The sequence below is a fragment of the Montipora capricornis genome, chromosome 9, assembly GCF_036669925.1.
Source record: "Montipora capricornis isolate CH-2021 chromosome 9, ASM3666992v2, whole genome shotgun sequence".
NCBI classification, from domain to species: domain Eukaryota; kingdom Metazoa; phylum Cnidaria; class Anthozoa; order Scleractinia; family Acroporidae; genus Montipora; species Montipora capricornis.
The window spans coordinates 17,968,238-17,976,246 of NC_090891.1; the positions used below are offsets into that span (position 1 = coordinate 17,968,238).

General features: G+C 40.6%; 1 pseudogene; it reads right to left on the reverse strand.

Annotated features, from left to right (window-relative positions):
- Positions 1 to 3,234, reverse strand: part of LOC138016720 (endothelin-converting enzyme homolog) — a 27,408-nt pseudogene extending 24,174 nt beyond the window's left edge.
- Between the last annotated feature and the right edge of the window lie 4,775 nt (positions 3,235 to 8,009).

An 8,009-nucleotide genomic window follows, 5' to 3' on the forward strand; every position in this document is an offset into this window, starting at 1 on the left:
GTTTCTTTTTATGGTGCTAAAGCGCTTTCGTCAAATGTTTTATTGATTGATTGATTCAGTTACCTACCTTCGCAAGTTTTTTTTCAAACTCTATAATCTCTTCAGCACGCTTTTCCATGTCGGCATCAATTCCAAGAAGCTTTCCAACTTCAATGATAAACTGCTTGTAGGCTTTCATGATCTTAATTGAAAAAAAAATTACCTCTACATAATTTATTTTTCGACATAAAAAATCAGAGTGAGGATGATATAAAAGTTTAATGTGCATTCTCTGGATTTTATTGCACTTCGTAAAGTAAACAGGGTGTAACAATTATGTACTGGAAGTATCTAGACCATCCACAATAAATTGAAAATACACAGTAACTCTGCATTACCTTAGGACTGTCAAAGTAAACTTCTCTGGAAAGACTTGGCCCCGACTGGTCAATCTAATAGCAAAAGAATACATATGGAACGTACACTTCTGTCAGTATGCTGAAACTAATCTATAGAGAGTGATAGAGGATAAGAAACGCTAATGCGGCGTTCTGTTATGAACATCAAACTGCATGGCTTTTTACCGTGAGATTTCAACCTTCCTCACTAAAGTTCCTTTGCACATACGTTACCGTATTTGGAGGTGGGGCCAGTCTCTCGAAAGTCCCGAAACCTTAAGCTTTTCGGGCCCGAAAAGCTATTTGCGAAAGTGCCAACCGCTTGTTTTGGAAAGCCAATCTTTTTCACATGTTTTCGAGGTAACCAAAAGGAACGTGACTGCGACGTTTGACGACTCACTGGTTGAATCCTCCCGTTCTCGAGATACAAAGGGAATTGTGATACCAGAAAATGGTCCCGAAGTTTCGGGAGTTTCGAGAAACGGACTCCTTGGGCCCGTTTCTCGAAAGTCTCGAAAACTTTTCGGGCCCGAAAAGCCAATTGTGAAACTGGCAACCGCTTGTTTTGGAAAACCGATCTTTTGACATGTTTTCAAGGTAACAAAAATCAAAATGACAGTGAAGTTTGACGACTTAATACCTCTCCGTTCTTGAGATACAAAGGGAATTGCAACACCCAAAATGGCCCGTAAAGTTTCGGGACGTTCCAGCAACGGGCCCCTGGTCTGAAAAGCAGCAGCAGCGCTTGGCCTGAGGAAAATGGATCTTTAGTAACAATCTAAATGACACACCAGTCTGAACTACAGAAAAGTCTGTAAGATGAATAGAAATTTATCATTCACAACTTCGCGTAATGCTCAGTGAACTAGAAGCTGAATGGATTTTTGACCGGTATTACGGAGATCGTAGCTGCGAATTCCGACCTAGGAATCTGATTTTTCCGTTGTCCTATCGCATCTCGCCAAGCAGCTGGTTCCCATATCTGTATTTGTTAATATCCCTATCACTTTAAAGCTTAAAAAAGCAATTTAATGTGACCAAAATCGAGTATGAACATGGTCCAGTATGGCAGCATGTATTACATGCGATCTCAAACCACTCCAAACCGTTTGGAGTGGTTTACTGACTCAGTGCTACATTTACAATGCAGGTGTGCAGTGTTCGTTGAACTAAACCTCGCATTATGCATGATCAGTGCGTACGAGAAGACCACTTGCCAATTCAGCTTCTTTTTAAAAGCTATACCAGTTCCAGAGTCTTTTTCATGAAAGTAAGTTTGCATTCTTGCGAAAAGTAGACAAATAGTACATTTTTAGATTTAATTATTGTCATAACAAAAATAGGGACACTAGCTTTGAGAACGAATTTGAATTAAAGTCGGAAAGGCATATTTTATTTTGGATTTTGGATTGCTGGCCAGCGAAGTTGTGAGAACACTCGCCTCCCACCAATGTGGCCCGGTTTCAGTTCCCAGACTCGGCGTTACATGGGGTTTGGGTTAGTTGCTTCTCCATAATTTGATTTGAATTGCGTTAATTTGTTGATTTCAGTTTACAGTGTCCCCAATAAGTGCTAAAGGGCTAGAAGACTGGACACTTCAATAAAGTTTCTTTCGTTTTCTTTTCCTTGCTTTCATTCTCAGTTTTACTAATTGAAACCCACCAGAAAACGTGAAATGGCATTCTACTTAGGCAACATTTACTTTAACAGAAGAGCAGGTGCGCTAAGTAAAACCAGCAGGTTTAAGACCAATAGCCACTTCAACTCAAGAATGGCAATAGCTAAATACGGCTTTACATGGCGTTCTCATCAATAGCCTACGTTTCCGAACGTAAGATGATAACAGCTGAAAACATTTTTTCCTTTTTTTCTTTCTTCTACCGCTAGTGCACTAGCATTGATGAATTGATTTTGATTGTCCGCTTATTTCCTTTATTGGAAAATCATTGCAACCATCGATTGCTTCCCTATCAGTTTTAACGTCCATTATTACGCGTGACCAATTCTTCCTTCAAAGCTTCGTAAAACTTGAAGCTAAGGAGAGAACGATCTAAGATATCATGGTAGCGGGACACACTTAAACAATCCTCACCTCAATAATATGTCTGGTGTTGTTAATGGGATCATCGCTAATATGAACAGAAAACAATGGCCCGCCAGCAGATGTATAGTTTTTATGAATTTCCAGCAAAGTCCTCTCAAGGCTCCAGTCTTTCTCATCCCAACTTGATTTGCTGTTTGTGATCCAACCTCCAATTCTGTCGACGAGATCTCGAAGTGGTTTATCACCCAATTTCTCGATGGTGTTTAAATCCATGCACGACTCGTAAAATCGTTTTGGCAAGTGGAACAGCTTTTTGTTGGAAGCACTGATTCCCTTTTCTAAAATGTGCCTCAGATTGCGTTCCACGTGCCCATTCAACTTGGCAAATGTGGAGTAGGTGGACGAACTCTTAGGTATCGGATTCGCCTTGATCCATCCTCCACAGACATAATCGAAGAAGTCCACACATGGATCTTTGGAATGATCCATGGAGGCGTTTATATACTTTGCCACTTTTCGGCAATCACTGGTTTGGCAAACCCCAGCAGCTTCATCTTTACGACGAGCGTGTACATCTCGCACCGAGCGATAGCACCCCCCGTACTAAGAAGTTCATCAAAATATGTCTTTCTTTCGTCGCTGGTGGCCACATGAACCACTGCTACCACTAGGATGATCGTCAAAACACCGAGAATTCCCAGAAACCGAGCTCCACAACCCCATGTGGACTGTTGGTCGCTCATATCGGTTCTTTCATCTTTCTTTCTTGACCCATCATTCCTCATTCTTGTGATCGCTTGTAGGAAACGATGGTGATTTTTCTTATTTTCGCTCAGTACTCTAAGATTACCTTCCCAAGTTGCACTATCTGCTCGACAAGCGATCAATTATGTACCGGTTAGACTCAGCGATGAATAACGTAATTTTCTTTTGTAACTTGTCAATGGGTTTTATGACCATACTTACTTACTATCTTAACGGTATTCTGGCAAGCGACGAAAATATTTCATTAACATTCCCGTAATTTTAAATTACTTACTTCATCTTTGTCTTTTAGGGATTTGAATAATTGTTTCAAGATGCGAATTTAAATGTTAAATGTTGGTCGAACTCAGTCAATATTGTCCACTTCTCGATTGAATGCTAACTGTAAAACGGAAACAAAGAAAAGTAAAAATTCGAAAAATAGGTATAGGTTTTACTGAAACAATGGGTTAAACTGGAATATAATCGCTTAGGACAGAAAAATTGCGTTTGCTTTGCAAGGTCATAACAACAGGTACCAGTTCCGTTAGGAGTAGATACACTTGATAACTTTTACCGTTCGTTTGAGAGAAATGTCTACTGGAGAATGAGGAGTTTTTCTACGTTCATACTCAATGATGGCCTTTGTCGGTCGGCGCATGAATTCTTCTGTTCGACCAACACAACAATATTTCATTTTATTTAACGTTCTTATTATGACCATTAAGCGAAAAATATTTCATGGTTCATCAGCATTTCCGTGGAAATCAATGAGTCTTCCTTGAATTTGCAACGTGTTTAACCAAGGGACTCAGGCTATACCATACTTTTGAATTTGTTTTTGACAGTGTTCATCCTACTTTTAACAGTGCACATGAAAAGGTTTCAATGATTCTTTGGCGGATGGTATTGAAGCAATTGGAAGTACTTGAAAAGCCCACCATCATATAGTGCTTAAAACAGGTGTTTCAACTTTGCATTTGACTCTCTTCCTTTTAGATCAAAGATCATAATTGCAACAATGCTTTGTTTGCTTAACACAGTATTAGATCACGGACTTTTCCCGCTGTACTTTTCTTCCTTTCTTCTTGAACGCAAAGATTTACTTCAGTTTTTTACGGTCACTGCGAGCGGCACGGAGCGAGCCAACCGGTCGAGGGGGAATAGTGAACAGGAAGTCGAAAAAACACTCCAACTTGAAGAGCCAACAACGACATGTTTATGAGCCTTTTGCAGCTGGCGACCACACGCTACAAAAAAAACGCTTTACTGGAGAGTACATTGCGCACTGGGACATCTAAAACAAGGCAACTTGATTAGATTTTCTTTGTTTTAGATGTCCCAGTGGGCAATTTACTCTCCAGTATGGCGGTTTTTCAAGTGTATTATGTGATGAGTGGCTGCCAAAGGCCCATTACAACACATTTATTTTGATTGAAAGTGTCTATGAAATTTGTTATGGCTTCATGGAAGCAAACCAGTGCCAAGTCGTTCGACTTTAAATCCCATGCTGAAAATTCGATATCATACTGCGGCTTAAGGTACTCTTGATGGATCAAGGATCATAACTTCAATGTTGAGAATCAACAAATTGCGAAAAAGATACTCAAAAATCGGCGGAAGTGGCCAATGATGATGCTGATTCTCCTTTTGCCGAGCACTAGCCTTACTTAAATTCCAACTGTGCCGTGTGGAACATGCCATAAAAAAAAATATAAAAAAAAACATAGAAACCGAAGTGAAGCATATTCTGCCTTGATTTAGACGCGGCCATAACCCACGCAATCAGAAACTATCCGAAATTGGAAAGAGTAGCTTTCTTTCTTCAAGCTGGTTAGGAACTAGATGGGGTTCGCGCCGGAGTTTGAGGGGATGAACCAAATGTTCACTGAACTTTTGAAAAAAAAAAGAAAAAAAGAAAAAGCTAGTCACGAACCATTGTAACCGGCTTAGATTGGGAATGATTCAATAATTTTACACTGTCGTTGGACAAACCGATTTTCCATCAAGTGTAATGTATTTTCCTGGGCGATATCACACTACATGGTTAGCAGGGGGAGCAGGGGTAGCGCAGTGGTGACAGCACTCGTCTCATCAATGTGGCCCTGGTTCAATTCACGGTCCCGGCGTCATATTTGGCTGGAGTTTGTTAGTGGTTCTTTCCTTGCTCTGAGAGGTTTTCTCCGCGTACTCCGGTTTTCCTCTCCGCTCCTCAAAAAACCAACACTGCCAAAATTCCAATTCGATCCGGAATCCATGGGACACATGTTGAAAGTGCTCCTGAGTGTCTTAAGGTGTTCGGTGGGTAAACAAATTAGATTCCCATTTCCATCAAATGGGAACTCCAAAAATTCCGAAACCTATGGCCAGATGGGATTTGAACCCACGACTCTCCGTGATCTAGTCGGATGCTCTAACACTGAGCTGCGGGAGGACTCTGTGGTGAGCAAGGGTGAAGTGGGTATAGACTAGGACTGCAACATTCAGTCACATAGTCAAATTCACGATAAACATATATGACTCTTAACTGCATCGCGCAGTCACATTAAGGCATATCAGAAAGGCAACCACCCAAGCGAATAATGTGAGAAATACATGATGATATTTGCACCTATCCTGATGCAAATCTATTGTAGATACCTTCTCTAAACTCAGTGATATCTGCTTGTTGCAGTGAAGGATCTGTGACACAAGACGGCCGTTCTTCTACTTCGCACCATTCATCATCACTGTTGACGGTCTGCGTCACGGTATTATTGTCATTAGAGTTTGTCGCAATCTCATCAATACGTCAATCGACAGATAGTTGTGCGTTTTGAATGTTTCAGCGCAAACGTTTGAATGTAAATCAGGAACTGCAACACTGATATTTGTGGTAGGAATATTTAAAAGTCGTCTTCCCATTCATTAATGTTACTTATCATGGCCTACAGCAGTTGAATCTGAAAGAGCACTGAGTGACCACATTTTCTTGCCAATTTTCCTCTACTTGTATGTGTTCGTTTTGAAACAATTCCGCACTAGTCTGCACAAGGTATTTTGCTCCTTCTAACACTTTCACCGCTGGTCGGACATTTTCATACTTATAATCCTTAAGCTTCGTTTCAGTTTACTGTGGTGTGGTTTGTGATTCATTAATGGGCCTTGGTGAAGTAGTTACTTTTGAACTCACATCAGCTGGTATATTAACAACGTTACCCAATATGAATAGGATAATTGCATAATGAAAATGCCGGTGGGGAGAAACTAGAGGGTTCTTCGCAAAAAGAGTTTTTTTCTAGTGAAACTAGTACTGTATCTTGTTGGCTTTTAGAACCAGGATGGAATAGTTCTTCCCTTCAAGTTAGGTCAATCTTATGCTTAGAATGTCGCAATCGGTAGTAGCAGACTCCATTCAGTATTATGACAGACTCTTTTTGAGCCACTTTATACATTCACCTCCAAACAAAACTTTGCGAACCACATTTCACTCCTATATTGCTCTTACATGTTTGACACTTTAAGAGCACAGTATGCATCTGTTACCATAACTGGATCACAGCAAGTGCACACATACTCAGTAATTGATGTCTCCTGATATCAACGGACTTTTTGTCTCTGATGCACGCTAAATGCTTATTTCATGGGTTCACATTTTGGACTCCGCTGAACGCTTAGTAACCGGTGATACTCCTACTAACCGACGTTCGAAGGTTCCGTACGTGTAAGTTACGGATTGTCCCGACGTTTTTCCCCGTTTGATTGATGGAAGCGCGCGGTTGCCATTAAATCATACGGGAAAAAAAACGAGGCGATCACGTAACTTACCGAGAACGGAACCGAGAAAACGAGGTTAGATAAAGATATGTATATATCTTCGAGGTTAAACCGGCGCGCGGGCAAGGATGGGGAAAACTAGGCAAAGTGAAGCGGAAGGTTCAACTGCCACAAAAAATGCCGTTTTGCCAAAATCCCAAAAACTACCATCTTCTTGGCTTGTTAAGTTTGAAATAGGTTGATTGCAAGATTCAAACAGTTTTCAGTACAACTGTTTATGCAAACAGACAATGACATTGAAAAACAAACTCGCTAGATGATGTTTTGTCGAAATGTGTAAATTTAGCGGGCTATAGGACCAGCGGGCCGTACTGTAGAATAACGGGCTCCCGATAATTTTACGTCCAATGTACAGTGACGCCACGTACTATCTGAGAGATCATAATACTAGTTGATCTTGAATACACACTAGTATTGACAAGTCTTTTTTATGTTTAGCGGTCCTTCGGTTAATAAGATAATAAAAAACGACCAATTAGACAGAAGCAAAATCTCAGTCCTATCTTTCGAAGTTACATATTGTTACGTCTGAGCTTGTGGTCTAGGTCTAGACGATCTTTATCTGCCAAATATCACTTTCCAGAATATAAGCAAAGATTCCGATAAATACTTTAATGTGCCAACTCAGACGAGCTCGATACGTTCTTCTTTAGATAATGTACCATACACTCTCTTAATTAACATTGTCTTAGGAAACAAGCTCGACGTTTCCTTGTACAGGAATTCTGAAAGGTTTCTCTCTTGTTTCCCTGATGATGCAAGCATGTTTACATGTTGTGGCTCTATCGCACAGATAGAGACTAGAGTCCAGACCATCTAAAGTATCTCACGGAAGATAGGAGGCATCTGTCTTGATACAGCATCGGTAACGGATTCCTCACTCCGTTTTCCTTGCATAATCAATGACCGAGTCTTTCGAAAGTTTGTCATGATTCCTTCGGGCCGTAACGCAAGTACTGGCGTCTGGAAGAACTGTTTTGTCATATCAGTCATGTTGGCAAGTTGGATTGACATGGCTTTTGATGACT